Genomic DNA, 15,175 nt, shown 5'->3' on the forward strand with positions numbered 1-15,175 from the left:
CAAATATATTTAAATTTAAAAATTGTTTTAAGTTATATATATGTAATACCTATGTATATATATGATTAACATTCTCTTAAGTAGTTCTGCGAAGCTGTAGGCTTAACCTAATCCCTTTCTGCTGACATATAGACAGTAGAATATTAACTGGCCAATAGTTAACATGGGACACCCTGTGACACCCAAAATATCATTATAAAGAGGAGGTGAGATGAAAGAATCTTACTTGTTATACAGGTGTGTTGTGGACTGTCTCAAGGCATTCTGCTTGGCTCTGGGTTATAGGGCTAAATCAGAATCTATATCCTCATAGCCCAGGGTAGAAAAACCTAGGAGCAAAAATCACTGTAATGTGATAAATTATATGCACAAAGAATATTTATGGCGCCAGGGGGTTGGTGAATTGTGCTTATGGAATCAGAAAGGTTTCACTTTCTTTCTTCTCTTTCCTTTTCTTCTTTTTGGAAAGCAGAGTCTCACTACGCAGCCCTAGTTGTCCTGGAACTTACTCTGTAGACTGCACTGATCTCAAGCTCACAGAGAGTCTCCCGCCTCTGCCTCCCTGCTGTTGGGATTAAAGGTGTGCACCATCATGCCTGTCAGAAAGCTTCTCTTTGGAGTGGGTCCTGAGTAAGATGAAGTTTTCTAGGCAGATAAGGAGGATACAAATACTTGGGGGGGGGGGGGAAAGCAACTGCCGTTTGGTGAGTTCGGAGTGAGAGACAAAGGCAGAGACCAGTTGGAAGTGGCTTTAGAGGGTGTGCAGAGCGGTTTGACAGTCTGTAGGCCAGTTTAGGAACCTTAACTTTAACGTGAAGGTCTCTGATTTTGCAAAGGATTCACAAGGGTCTCTTGGGAGTGTTGGTGAGGTGTGGGCATGGTCCTGTTTTACCCTGACTTTAGCGGGATCACTCAGCTTCTCTGTGCATGTGAGAAGCTGAGTATCTGTCTACTGAGCACATATTTGTGCTGGCCTGACATTCACTCCATTGCCTGCATAAAGCTTACCACCTAGTGTTGAAAACATTCCTTTGAAAAAGGTTGGAAGCCTAGACAGCTGGTAGGTAGCAAGTAGAAAAGTAACATCAATGATAGTGTCATTGATGTCATTAACTCTGATCTGTTAGATTAGACAGCAGAGGGGTGGGCCAGAGATGAATGTGTAAAACCAATACTACTTGAGGAGCGTTGGCTGTGGAAATGAAGATGGCATTGTGTTTAGGCAAGTCTTGGGCTTCTGGTCTGGATGAATGCATTGACCACAGGGACTCTAGGGGAAAGAGCAGGGTCATGAGGAAGAACTCCTAGGCCAGGGAATATGAGTAAGGAAGAACAGGAAAGAATGTTATCAAGGTAATAATATGAAAACAGGTATCCATGAGTGTACGGTAATTCAGGGAGGTCTGGGAATACACATCGACATGTCTCAATTTCACCTGGCAAATTTAACTGGTAGGATCAGTTTTAGTGGAAGCCAGATTGCAGTGGGCTGAGAAGTGAGTACGTAGCAAGGAAATGGGGATGGTGAGAATAGACATTGCTTCTAGAAGGATGGTAGTGAAGGCGGGAGGGAGAGAGTGATTGCTGGAGAGAATGCTTGAGTGGGAGGCATGGGTTTCTCCTATGTGCAAGAGAGGAATCCAGAAGGAGAGAAAACTGGAGACAACAGCGTGGTGTGTGTGTGTGTGTGTGTGTGTGTGTGTGTGTGTGCGTGTATGTGTGTGTGTATGTATGTGTGTGTATACGTGCGTGTGCGTGTGTGTGTGTGTATGTATGTGTGTGTATGCGTGTGTGTGCGTGTGTGTGTGTGTGCGTGTGTGTGTGTGCGTGTGTGTGTGTGTGTGTGTGTGTGTGTGCACACTCGAGTTTGCTTGCATGTAATTACTAAAGGAGGCCCCTGAAGAGGTGCAAGGGAACTAGTTTTGAGCATCTTCACTGAGAAACCTGAAATATTTGAGGACTTAGTGGGAGTGTACTTAGCATTCCGTTGTATGTACACTTACATATTTACATATTTGGGGTGCTTTGGAGGAAAATTTTGTTGAGTTTTGAAAATAATTTCAGTTTTCTCTAGATACTTGAAGGATTGGTAGTATTAAGGAATTTCGGAACATAATGCACATCTTTGTAACTATTACTTTTTCTCTAAGTCATTTGAATTTTTGAGTATCAAGGCTACTTTAGTTTGAATCTCACTGATACTTTAATAACCTACTCTGGAGTGCTTAGAATATGCACACATTTTCACCCTAGACACGCCTTAAGAAACCTTTCCCTTTTCACCCATTTATACCTTTATTCTTGTTGGCTTCTAAGTTTTCCATAAGGGTCAAAGTTTCCAAGAATCTCTCATGAGTATAAAAATGCACTTTATAGCATTCAACAGTGACTTTACATTTGCCGACTCATATCCACTTTTTGGATGAAATATTTTCTTTGATTTCACAACTGGATACTATTAGAGATGCTGGGGATCCTCTAGGGTAAACCAGATATGTAAAGTCACCTTGAGGGGTGACTTTACGGCAGGGAATGGCACCCTGTTGTCTAAACAGTTGCTGCTGATTCTGTGCTTCACAAACATCAAGAATATGTAATAATCCATTAGCTCTTGCTTATGTCTGTTATCATTCCACCTGTCAGGCTGGTGGCAAGGCAAAGGGATGAGAAGTAGTTCTGGAGAGGTGTTAAAGATGTAAATTTCTTTCTTACACTTGCAGTAATTGCCAGTGATGGGTGGGAGAAGCATATTAAACACCACTACACGTCAGGTTCTCACTTCAGAAGCCTGAGCAATAAGCATCCAAGGGTGGTTCACAGGGCACTGAAATATCCATTTAGCCACCAAGAGATAGTAACCTAATACAATGCAATGTTCCTGACAGTGGGACTTGTTAGTATGAATGACCCTTGAGAGTGTTTTCATGTGGCTTCTAACCACAGTATTTATTACTGATGGTGAGAGATGAGCTGAGTCTTCTAGACATGGACAAACTTAGTTTTGACATTGATCTAAGGCCACAGGCGTAAATCTCGGGTTTTTCTCATCTTATAACTTTAATTGACTAAGGAAACATGTTTCTGGTCTGTTCAGTGTCCCAACTGTACATTGTGGGAACTCCCTGAACATGTGTTATCACTGTTTCCCGTCTGTACTCACTGATTATAAGGGCCAATAGTTTTATTGTCATCTCCAGCTCGACCACTTTTCTTGCTTCCTAACTGGGTCTGTATGTTGCCCCATAATATAGAATAGCCTTTTTTTTTTTTTTTTGGACAGTACCAAAATGCTAGATTGTCAAAATGAAGTTGACAGGAGTATGCTATCTACTGTGAAAGGAGCTAATCAGAGCATCTTTTTAATTGCTATAGTAATGGTTTAGATGTGCAAAAAATGCTCAGGCTAAATTTGCATGGCTAATTAATTAAGTAAAACTCACAATTGACAAACATAATTAGCACATCCAAAATTGCAACCACATCCTGGTTCTCTTCAGCTGGAGCCAAGAAAGAATGTGAAGTGCTCAAAACTCCCTGCTTTCTACTCTCTGTAGCTTTTGTTGCCAAGTCTCATTTTTAGGTTTTCTATACCTGGAACACAGCTAACTGCAAAACATTCCTAAGGATCACATTTTTAAAAAGAGAATTCTTATGAGTCTTAGCATATTTGTCCAATCCTTTAGCAGCTGATTTTTTTCCACTGAATAAAAACTGCAAACAAGAGAAAGATCTCTTATCACTTTTGAATTACTCATCCATATTGCTATGACTAGGTAGATTGACTTTTCTAGGAGGTTAATGTTTTGTATGTGAAAGTGGTTTGACATGGACAACTACAGAGCAGCAGTGCTAATGCCTGGGTACCTCACCCAATCGTAGAATTGCATACACATGGCTGTCAGTGGCCACTCCTTGAGATATCAAAGGAATTCAGAATCCAGACTCCTTGCTGAGTCAAAGCCGTGCTGGGTCTGGGGAAATTGGGACATGTCTTCCCTCCAGCTTTCCCTGTTCATTTAGTTTGTGTCATACTTTATTGCAAATAGAATCTCCCTGTTTGGAGTGACATGGGGGAAAAGCCACTTCCTCTGTAGCCCAGATATTTTTTCTCCTTCCAGAATGCAAAGACTTCAGGTGGACCAATGCCCAGTTTCCGGGTCAGGTAGCATATTGTGTTTACCCATGACCAGTTTTATCCCTCAGATGTCACTAAAACCAAGTCCTCATTCAAGTAACCACAACATAATGGGAACGGCAAACCTTTCTTCTTGTGTGTTGACTCTTGAATACATTTACGGAATCAATCCTGATCGAGTGTGTGCTGTGTGGCAGACTGTCTTCTGAGCACGTCTGATACTAGAATGGACACATATGCTCCCATGTGTACACATAGGTGTACACACAGATCTATCATTCATAGAATTTCATTTCCTTTCAGTTTTCTTTTAAAGGAAGATATTCTATGTAGGTAATAAGAGGTTTCTGTCCATGGTATATACATGAGAAATGCATTATATAATTCTATTTATGAAAACTTTTTAAAAATGCCCAAAAGCACTTTTGAGGCAATACCCTGTAACATGAAGGTCTAGAATCAGCAAACAGAATTTCCAAATAACATATATGTTTCAGATTTCTTTTTAAGCCCAGGAAATAGTGTTTTACTGATAACTCTTTGATCCTTCCCTTTCTCTTTCTCACTTTCTCCCCCGATTCCTTCCCAGCGGCATCACTGCCTATAGTTCTGTAGGTATCCACTACATCTTGTATATTTTTATGAGATATGGAATATAACCAATGTAGATGTAGTCTTATTTAATTCTACATAACAATGCCATACTATGTGAATGTCCTATAGTTGTTTTTGAACTTGACCCATTTTACTGCATGTTTAGCTCATTTTTAAGCTGCTGTATATTATTTCCTTATATGAATATATTTTAACCTATCTTTCTGTCTTTTACCTACAGGCACTTAATAATATTTATAATTCTTTCCTAGTACAAACAAAGCTTAAAAGAACACCCGTAAGCCAGTCATGGTGGTTGCACACCTTTAATTCCAGGACAGCCAAGGCTGTTACACAGAGAACAGTGTCTTAAAAAAAAACATGAAAAAGAAAAAAATCATTAAAATACATATAGGACAAGGTCTTACTAGGTAGCCTTCAACTCTCAATCCTCCTGCATCAATGTCTCACATGTTGAGAGTACAGAAAAACAACCAACAACATCCTCCTTCTCTCATATTCTCATGGTAGTCAGAAAGGAAGTTTTTTTTTGGTTTTTTCAAGATAGGGTTTCTCTGTGTAGCTTTGGAGCCTTTCCTGGAACTCACTCTGTAGCCCAGGCTGGCCTCGAACTCACAGAGATCTACCTGTCTCAACTTCTTGAGTGCTGGGATTAAAGGCATGCGCCACCACTGTCCAGCTGGAAGTGTCCTGTCTTAGGAAGTGTCCTGTCTTAGGAAGTGTCCTGTCTTGTGTGGTGGTTAGTTTTTGGCAACTTGACACCAACTGGGGTCATCTGGGAAGAGGGAACCTCAGTTGAGGGATCACCTCCATTGGATTGACCTGTGGGCATGTGATTCATTTTCTTGATTAATACTTAATATGGGAGGATCCAGGCCATTAGTAGGTGGTATCATCACTGGCGGGTGGTCCTAGTTCATATGATAAATCAAACTGATTAAGCTGTGAAGATCAAGACAGTACCCAGCATTCCTCCATGGTCTCTGCTTCAGTTCCTACAACTAGGTTCCTGCCTGGACTTTCCTAGATGGTGGAGTTGTAACTTGTAAACCAAATAAACCCTTCCCACTCCAGGTTGTTTTGGGATACCTTGGTTAAGGTACAAGCAGGCTCAGGGGCCTGCACAAACATTGATGTCAACATTCAGGGATAACTTTCTCCAATGTAAATATCTCAGAGGTAGAATTTTTGTACTGAATATTACATTTTCACATTTTTTGGATATTGTTCTCCAAATAGTGAGGTGTTCCTACTAGCAATGTATGAAACTTCCATATCCTAGCGAATGCCTGGTTTTCTCAAGTTTCTAATCAGTCTGCTGATCACAGTGGGTTTGCTCTTCCATGTGTGCCTGCTAAACACCGGAATGCAGCTGGTTTGAATACAAGATAGGCACCAAGAAGAAGCAGTGAGAATGATCTGCAGACAGGCCAAAGCTGCACCCCTGCATCCGGCACCCTGGTCCCCCACCCCAACCCCATGCCCATAAGAAAGGCTGAAGGGGATACTTAAGGAGGTGACACCAAGATGAGGGATGAGCCACAGGGATCTACAGCCTTGTCTGCTAAACCTGCTCCTCCAAAGTCAGAGCCCAAGCCTAAGAGGGAAGGTACCCAAGGGGAAAAGGGGGGAAGCTAATACTGGAAGGATGCCAATGATCCTGGAGAAGATGGAGACACCAAAACAGACCAGGTACAGAAAAGCTGAAAGTGCTGGAGATGCCATGTGAATGTGTGCATTTCTGGTGAACGTGTAGCACGAAACTGTCTTTTACCAAAGCTTTATACAAATGAAGAATTTTGTTTTACCTTTTTTTTTTTTTAAAGCTGTTTTTAGCCCACAGAATGCTTCTTTGTTTCAGGGGAAAGGAATGTATATTATTAACAAAATGTCTCCCAAGCTAGATTAAGGGGAAAACACTTTTCCCTGCTAATTTTGAAAGACAACCCTTGGCTCCCAGGAAGGAATTCCTGACGTGGTGGACACACCTGGTCATCATGGCACAAAATGCCCTGTGGGGTGGGAAAACTATAAATTCATTTTCATATCCTCTTCTCCCTTTACCATCAATATAGACTTAATTCCCTCAAAACCAGAGACCTCACCCCCTACGACTGGGCTTTTCAGTGACATCATTGAGTGTTCCTTAAAAGAGCAGCAGTTACTTTTCTAAAAGATTGTGAATCGTTAGACTGATAATTCTGCCATTTTCATTTCATTTTCTAAAAGTCAGAGTCGACTGTGGGAAGTTGTTAAACAGCATCCTTAGTGTGAAATGTCAACTCTGAGCTACTCCCCCTTTTCAGAGCATCAGATGAAGACGTCATTGGGTTTTACCGTGGCTTTCTGATCCTTTATCTTCTAGTCTATACCAGAAGGGAGTTTGAAACTTCTTGTTTGATGTTAACTATTGTCTATCCATGTCCTGTCTCAAATGATCCTTTATAAAAAGCATCTTAAATAAAGCTGGATACAATTTGAGTTGGGAAAAATACATACCAGATTCTGAATATTTGATATGAAAAATATTAGATATCTCTTTAATAGCAGTTTTTTATTATATTCTAGTAATAACTTGAACCTACTATGTTAGTAAAATTAACTTCTGGTTTTTACTTTAAAAACATGTTCATACAAGAAGAAATTTTAAATGTAGATATGGGTTCAAGGACTTTTTTTTTTTGTTTTGTTTTGTTTTTCGAGACAGGGTTTCTCTGTGTAGCTTTGCGCCTTTTCCTGGAACTCACTTGGTAGCCCAGGCTGGCCTTGAACTCACAGAGATCCGCCTGGCTCTGCCTCCCGAGTGCTGACATTTCTAATGGCTAACACTGAGATAGAAGATACCCCCCATTGTTGAATAATAGTGTAAGTAGTCTGTACCAGGCTTTTTCTTTTAGGCCACCAACCAGCTCCCAAATCATGACACAGAGACTTATTATTAGTTTTGAATGCTCAGCCTCGCTTAGGCTCGTTTCTGGCTAGTTCTTTTAACTTAAATTAACCTGTTTCTCTTTATCTACCTTTGCCTCTGGACTTTTTATTTTACTTTCCTTCTGTTTATCTTACTTTCACTGCTTCTCACGTCTGGTATCTGCCTGGCTTCTGGCCCCGGCGTCTCCCTCATCCTCTCCTCTCTTTCTTCTCCTGTTCTTTCTCCCAAGTCTGGATGCCTCCTCCTATTTATTCTTTCTTCCTGGCAGCCCCACCTATCCTTCCTCTGCTTAGCTATTGACCATTCAGCTCTTTATTAGACCAATCAGGTGCCTTAGGCAGGCAAGGTAAAACAAATGCAACACATCTTTACATAATTAAACTAATGCAGCATAAACAAAAGTAACACACCTTTACACAGTTAAAGTAATATTCTGCAGCATAAACAAATGTAACACATCTTTGCCTAGTTAAAACAATATTCCACAACATTTCCCCTTTTTGTCTAAATAAAAAGAAAGGTTTTAACTTTAGCATAGTTAAACTATAACTTTAGCACAGTAAGACTTCATGAAATATGTACAATTATCAATTAAGGATTATATTTATAATATCCAGTCCATTTGTATTTGGCAAGTTCAGAGAAAATATTCCATTATTTATCCTATCTTGGTGAGTCCAAAGTTTCGTACCTAATTTACCTTTTATTATAACTAAAGAAAACTGTAACTATAACTATATAGTCTTCAGTTTCAAAGACCCCAGAAGGATATATTACCTGAGTAAACAGGAAGTGCAGTGCTTGCCACTTCCAAACCTATAGAAATGACAGACATCTGGCTGCCTGAACAGTCACTCAGAATATCTGGCAGACTTTTCTATGAAACAGGAATTTTGAAGGACTGTCCTGCCTCGTCTTCGCAAAGTTCAGCAGTCACTTTCCTGTGGTCCTGCTTGTCCAGTTTGTACAGCATACCGTTGGCAGTCAAGGCAAGGGCAGTTTCTTTGCTCAGTGGCTTACTTTGCTACAATAAAAGCAAACACCATATGGAGTTTCTTCAATGCCCATCATCCTTTTATGAAGCAGATTGGTGCTGTCAGGAGTAAATATGCTCACTGTCATGTAAAACCTCAAGTTATTAAACATCTTAAGTGCCATATTCTGTAGGTTTTTGAAGTGTTTGAAGATCATATATCTATCTAAAATATATCTGTTTAACTTTGGAAATGTACCCAACATGACTATAAGTTTGATTATTATAGATGACTAACTACTAACCTGCACTTATTAACTATACATTCATTTTTAAATGAGCTGCATAAGCACAATACCCCAACCAAGGGTAGAAGCATACATTCAGTGCAACAAAAGTAACTAAATTTGTATCAATATACCAAGCTCCATGCTAATATAAAATATTTGAGGTTAGTAGTTATCTTTTTATCTTATGTTCCTATATCCCCACTAAATGATGATAAACATCCATAAACCAACAAATGAACAAAAACCATCCATCCCACCTCTTGGGAATGTGGGTGTTGTGTTCTCTAGACTGCTTCCTGTTGTCTTAGGATGAAGGCATCTTTTTAGGGAACCTGAAAAAATTGAAATAATGGTCAAGTCCTGGGAAAACTAGTTATAAAATCTTGAATAAAGCTTGATACAGTTTGAGTTGGGAAAAATACACATCAGATTCTAAAGATTTGATATGGGAAGTAATATCAGATATCTCATTAATAACAGATTTTATTGATTATATTCTGGTAATAGCTTGAACCTACTATGTTAGTAAAATTAACTTGGTTGTCCAGTCTGTGCAATGGGAAAGTGAGGACTTATCTGCAGTCCTGGCTAGAATAGTCTGTGAGGCTGGACCATCTCAGTCAGTAGCCTTGAAGCTCTTCTGGATGCAGAACTCTGAGGAAACTGCAACAGAAGCACTCTGAGAGGCTGGATCACTTGGGCCTCCTGTTTTCATTGGTGTCTGGTCTCCTTTTTCTGAAAACACACAAACTTTCAAAGGTAACATACATATCTGCCTTAACACAAATATGGACTGTGTGTTGTATGCAAGCAAGCCAAAGATGATTTTTTATTTTATGTTTGAGCAGATAAAATACATGTCACTTGTCTTGTAGTTTTTCTAGGTTTATTTCTTTATATCTGTAGCTAGGGTTTTCAGGGAATCTTCTCCAATCAAACCTGATCTCTATCAAACTTAAATGAATCCAAAGCCTTTCATTTCCTGTGGAAACAAAAGCATAACCTCTTCCCCAAAGTAATGCATTTTTGACTTCCATCTTAAAACTGAGGCATTTCTAAAGTATCTAGGTTCATTTATTTCCCATGTCTCCCAGCAGCTGTGGATTGCTTATCAGCAATCAAACAATTAAAAACAACACAATACTAATACAAGATCCAGACACCCTGAGTGTATTCCCATCTCTCCTTAGCTTATCCATTTTTTATTATTTATAAACTATTTACTCTTTTCTATGATGTCTATACCCATTTTCTTGTCTTTCTTAAGCCTGTGCACATTTTTAAACACACTAATCAATTTAGAGGTTTTTTTTTCCCCCTGTCTGAACCTGCTTTACTGCGTATCTCTAACCTTTTCTGTCTGCATGAGCAAAATCTTAAACTGCTAAGCTACTGCTGTGTCCTTTGCCTCCGCTTTGGTGGCTGGTATCACCCCTTCCTTGGGTCTGTGAGCCTTAAAGTCTTAAGCTCACCCCAGTCCAGAGGAGTGTTTGACCTGGAACTGCATTCAACTTCCCAGCTCTAGGAAGCTGGCAGGCGTTTTTCACTTAGCTTTTTGTTTCTACTTCACATTCTGGCTGTTTAAGTGCCCTGCTATATGGCAGAGCTTCTTAAAGGAGCTGCGTCTTTTCTTCTTGTAGCAGGAATATTAACAGGTCTTATTAATAAAATCAAACCTGAAGCCAGGTATTGGGGTGAATGCTGGAAGATCAGAGAAGCAGAACAAGCCACTGCCACCTCATCTTGCCAATTCCTCAGCTGATCCTGTTTCCTCAGACTGGAAGCCTCTGAGTCCTCATCCAAATGAATCTCAACTGAACTGCTGCTCAAAAGCCTAAAAGCTTAACCAGCTCTAGTTCCTGGTCCTCACACCTTATATACCTTTCTGCTTTCTGCCATCACTTCCTGGGATTAAAGGCGTGGGTCACATGCCTGGCTGTTTCCAGTGTGAATTTAAACTCACAGAAATCCGGATGGATCTCTGCCTCCCAAGTGATAGGATTAAAGGTGTGTGTGCCACCATTTTCTGGCCTCTATATCTAGTGGCTGTTCTGTTCTCTGACCCTAGATAAGTTTATTAGGGTGCACAATATTTTGGGGAATACAATATCACATCTTCTTTTTCTTTTCTTTTTAGCTTTCTCAGGCCCTATGTGGAAATATGGGCCCTACACCAGAACTCCAAAATGGTGTTTTACCTTCGTTACAATGGCTGTGCTTTAAACTACTTGGCCTGGCTGTTAAGGCCATAGCCAGAGGGGATTTCCATTCCCCTAGACAATGGCTCTGTTGCTGCCACTAAAGGTAGTTCTAACTAAATCTCTATAGTTCTAATAAAACTTGAGATTCAAAGGCTAGAGTGAAAACTTGTGAGCTCAGAGAGTCACCGTAGCAACTACCTTTCTCTCTTTGCTGGCCTCCCTAAAGCTACTCCCTTCCACACCACCCCAACTAAAAAAAACCTACACTAAGCTCCTCCCTGCCATTTCCTGTCAACCAGTTGCTAACTCCATCTCTCTGAGCCCAGGTTAATTTTATTTAACTAATACAAATGCAGCACCTCTTTACATAGTTAACAAGTACAGCATGAACAAATGTAACACATATTTGCCTAGTTCAACAAATGTCCCACAACAGTAGACTTTTGTGTTTTGTGATCTCAGCTAAAGAGGTCATCTTTAGTTCCTATTTTGCTGTGAGTGAAGATAATAAATGAAGGTTACATTCTGCCATTTGACCACCTGTATGAGGAGGCTCCTGATCATCTTCCTTTTATCTTTTGATATGATCAGTTATATTGATTGTTTATTTTCTTCAACTCATATTTTAGTTAGTGTACAAAGTAATGGGCTTTATTAAGACATTTCCACACATATATCATTGTGTTTTGTTCTTATCTCCCCATTTTCTGTCTTATATTCCCCCTCCCACCTCCTGCTGGTCCCCTTCTACCCAGAATAGACCTCTTCTTTTCTTTTATGTCATATATATTCCATTTCTCTCTCTTTTCTCTCTTCCCCTTCCTTTAGGCCTCTTTCTCTTTTCTCAGTGCTTTTTCTATGCTCCTGTCATTCACACATACTCTCTCTCTCTCTCTCTCTCTCTCTCTCTCTCTCTCTCTCTCACACACACACACACACACACACACACAGACTTACACATACTCTCACACACACACACACACACTGTCTGTCTATTTATCTAACTATCTAACTATCTATCTACCTATCTACCTACAGAAAAAGAGAGCATGTAAGCTAAATCTATCTTGGCATTCTGGAATGAACCTACCAGGCCCTTTTGCATTCTTTTGTACCACCCTGAATTTCAATTACTTGACTTTTCTTTTACTTAGGAAATCTCTCCTGTTTTTGTAGAGGAGATTGCTCTATAGTGTTGATATTTTTACTCTCTTTACTGGCATCCAGTTTATATAACAGCATTTGCTTCTAATAACATCTATTACCAAATGCTTACAAATACCAGAGGCTTAGCACACAGTTCCCTCATTGACTCCCTACAACAGATTTATAAGTGAATTCTATGCTCATCGTCATTTACCTGTGGAGAGGAGGAAACCTCCGTAGGGAACTTGCCTAATGGCAGCACTTTAACTTGACAAAATGGTAGACTGGATTTGTCCCAAATCCTCCTAATACAAAACACCAGCCGGGCGGTGGTGGCGCACGCCTTTAATCCCAGCACTCGGGAGGCAGAGCCAGGCGGATCTCTGTGAGTTCGAGGCCAGCCTGGGCTACCAAGTGAGTTCCAGGAGAGAGGCGCAAAGCTACACAGAGAAACCCTGTCTCGAAAAACCAAAAAAAAAAAAAAAAAACCAAAAAACAAAAAACACCAAACATTGAAGAAAGCCTTGACAGAGTTAAATGAATGGTGAGCCCGGAAGAGAAGTCGAGGCAAGCCCCAGAGGTTTTGGCTGTCACTTCCTTCCTGTGAACTTCTGTTTTAATATCTCTTAACCGGGTGTAGGAGACAAAGCTAAGGTCCCGAGCCAGGCGGGCAATGGACCCAGAGCCCTCCAGGTTAAACTGAGACCTGCAGAGTGACCCATGCAGTGAGTCAACAAAGGAGAAAATGTTTACTCCCCGACACTCTCAAGGTAGGCAGAGAGGAGCGTCCGCCATGGCTTCCAGTGACTGTGCTGGGGGTAGGCAGGCTCCAGGGTTACTACTGCTATGTCCTACATTTTAAAAGAACCTTTGCAGAAATGAGCACTTACATTGTTACTCAGTCCTCTTTAACCTTTGATTATATAGACATAACAGTCTAATTTCCAAACATAAGAGAATTTTTATTTTTGTTTGTGTTGCAATTTAATTACACAATGTTAAGAATAAGCAATTAGTTTTTAAAACTTTGTTCAGATTTCCTTTGTAACTTTGTTTAATATTTGTAAATTTCACATAAAATATAAATGCCACATAAAATATACATTCTCTATTTAGGGGTAGGTGTTGTGTTCTCTTAATATATGTGTCCAATAGATATTTGTTCATTGTATTTTCTGGTTATTTGATTTATATATTAGTAACAGAGAGCTGTGTTAAAATCTTCCACTCTGAATATACATTTATTCAAGTTTTGTTGTAATTCTGGCTTTTACTATGTATGCCTACACTGTATTAGTAGATAAATATAGATTAATGAAAATTTTCTTTTCTTTCTTTTTTTTTTTTGGTTTTTTTTTTGAGACAGGGTTTCTCTGTGTAGCTTTGGAGCCTGTGCTGGAACTCATGAAAAAAACCCAAAACCCCCAAAATTTTATTTTCTTACAGACTTAAGAAATTCACGTTAGAGCTACCTTTGGTGGAGCACGCCTGTAGTCCCAACACTTGAGAGGCAGAAGCAGGCGGATCTCTGTGAATTCGAGACCATCCTAATCTACCTAGCAAGTTCTAGGCCAGCCTGGGCTACATGGTTCATGCTGACCAAACAATCACTTTAAAGGAACCTGTTTATCTCTGTTGGTTTTAGTCGTAAATGACTTAACATTTTTGGTTGACCTCTGCTTTAGGCATGTCTCGTGAAAGTGGCCGCTGCCAGCATTAGCTACTTTACTGACAGTTACAGGAACTTCTTTGATTAACTGAATCTAATCTGTTTCCAGAGATTATAATTAATTAAATGGTTGGATTTATTTCTATCATGTGATTTTCCATTTACTAAGCTCTATATGTTAGGTCCATATATTTTTATTATTCTTTCTCTCACTTCTACACTGGTAATTTAAAAATTTGAGATTCTCTTTTTTTTTTTTTTTTTTTGTTTTTTCATCATGTCCTCCCATTTTTATTTGGTTTTCCAGGCTCCCTGGTCTCCACACATAACAAGGAATTTCTTGGTCTTTTCTCATAGAATGTCTGCCTCCACCTGCCATTTCGTTGTTAGTAGAATTTTAGTTTGAGCTAATCTGAAAGTCACGGTCAGGTTTGGTCCTTCCTGATCTCCCAGGCATTTGTTCATTTCCCTGATGACTGTGTTTCTCATGTCTCAGCTCTTTCTGCAGGCTCCCCTTTTTTCCCCAACTGAAATGTATCCCTTCATGATCTACTGTAGTTGGGAAAACAGTGGCTCTGCTCAAGCTGTAATTCCCTGTTAAACTGAATTTACACCATGTCATTCTTAGATGTAGATTTAGTTTTGGTTTTCATCACTGGGCAATTGACATAAACGTTTAATCTCAGAGATCATTTCTTTCATCACTCCTCAGCCTGGAAAATTCTTAGCAGCCCTCATCTATCACTTCTCATATGATATCTTTCTGGCCTGGCCTCTCTTTTCTGCTCATTGAATTATGTGAGACACATGTAGAGGTTTCTTCCATACTTTCAATTTCCAGCCTTTACTGTAGTTATTATACTTGTTATTTATCATAAATAAAATAATAGTCATTCCTTTTTAATTTTGAGTGATCTTGAATTTGTGTGTTAGTTAAGTACAAATAACTTAATGCTCCCCAAACAGTTTTTGTGTGTGTCTGTTCATGTGTGTGCAGGTACACATGCACATATGTGCACCCGGATGCAGCGGCCAGAGGTTTCTGTTGATGTCCTTCCTCAGTAGCTCTCTACTTATTCTTTGAGACAAGGTCTCTCTTTGGACCTAGCACACACCAGTTTGGCTAGACTAGTTGGCCAATGAATCCCAAGGCTCTTTCCCTCTGCCCTCCACCAGTGCTGAAGTTATAAACATGCTGCCACACCCTGGTTTTA

General features: G+C 39.8%; 1 pseudogene; it reads left to right on the forward strand.

The window, feature by feature from the left end:
* Nucleotides 1–6,229: 6,229 nt before the first annotated feature.
* Nucleotides 6,230–6,479, forward strand: LOC128104587 (non-histone chromosomal protein HMG-17-like; annotated as a pseudogene).
* The last annotated feature ends 8,696 nt before the right edge of the window (nucleotides 6,480–15,175 follow it).

Source organism: Peromyscus californicus, unplaced genomic scaffold, assembly GCF_007827085.1.
Source record: "Peromyscus californicus insignis strain IS unplaced genomic scaffold, ASM782708v3 Scaffold_8__1_contigs__length_139910024, whole genome shotgun sequence".
NCBI lineage: Eukaryota > Metazoa > Chordata > Mammalia > Rodentia > Cricetidae > Peromyscus > Peromyscus californicus.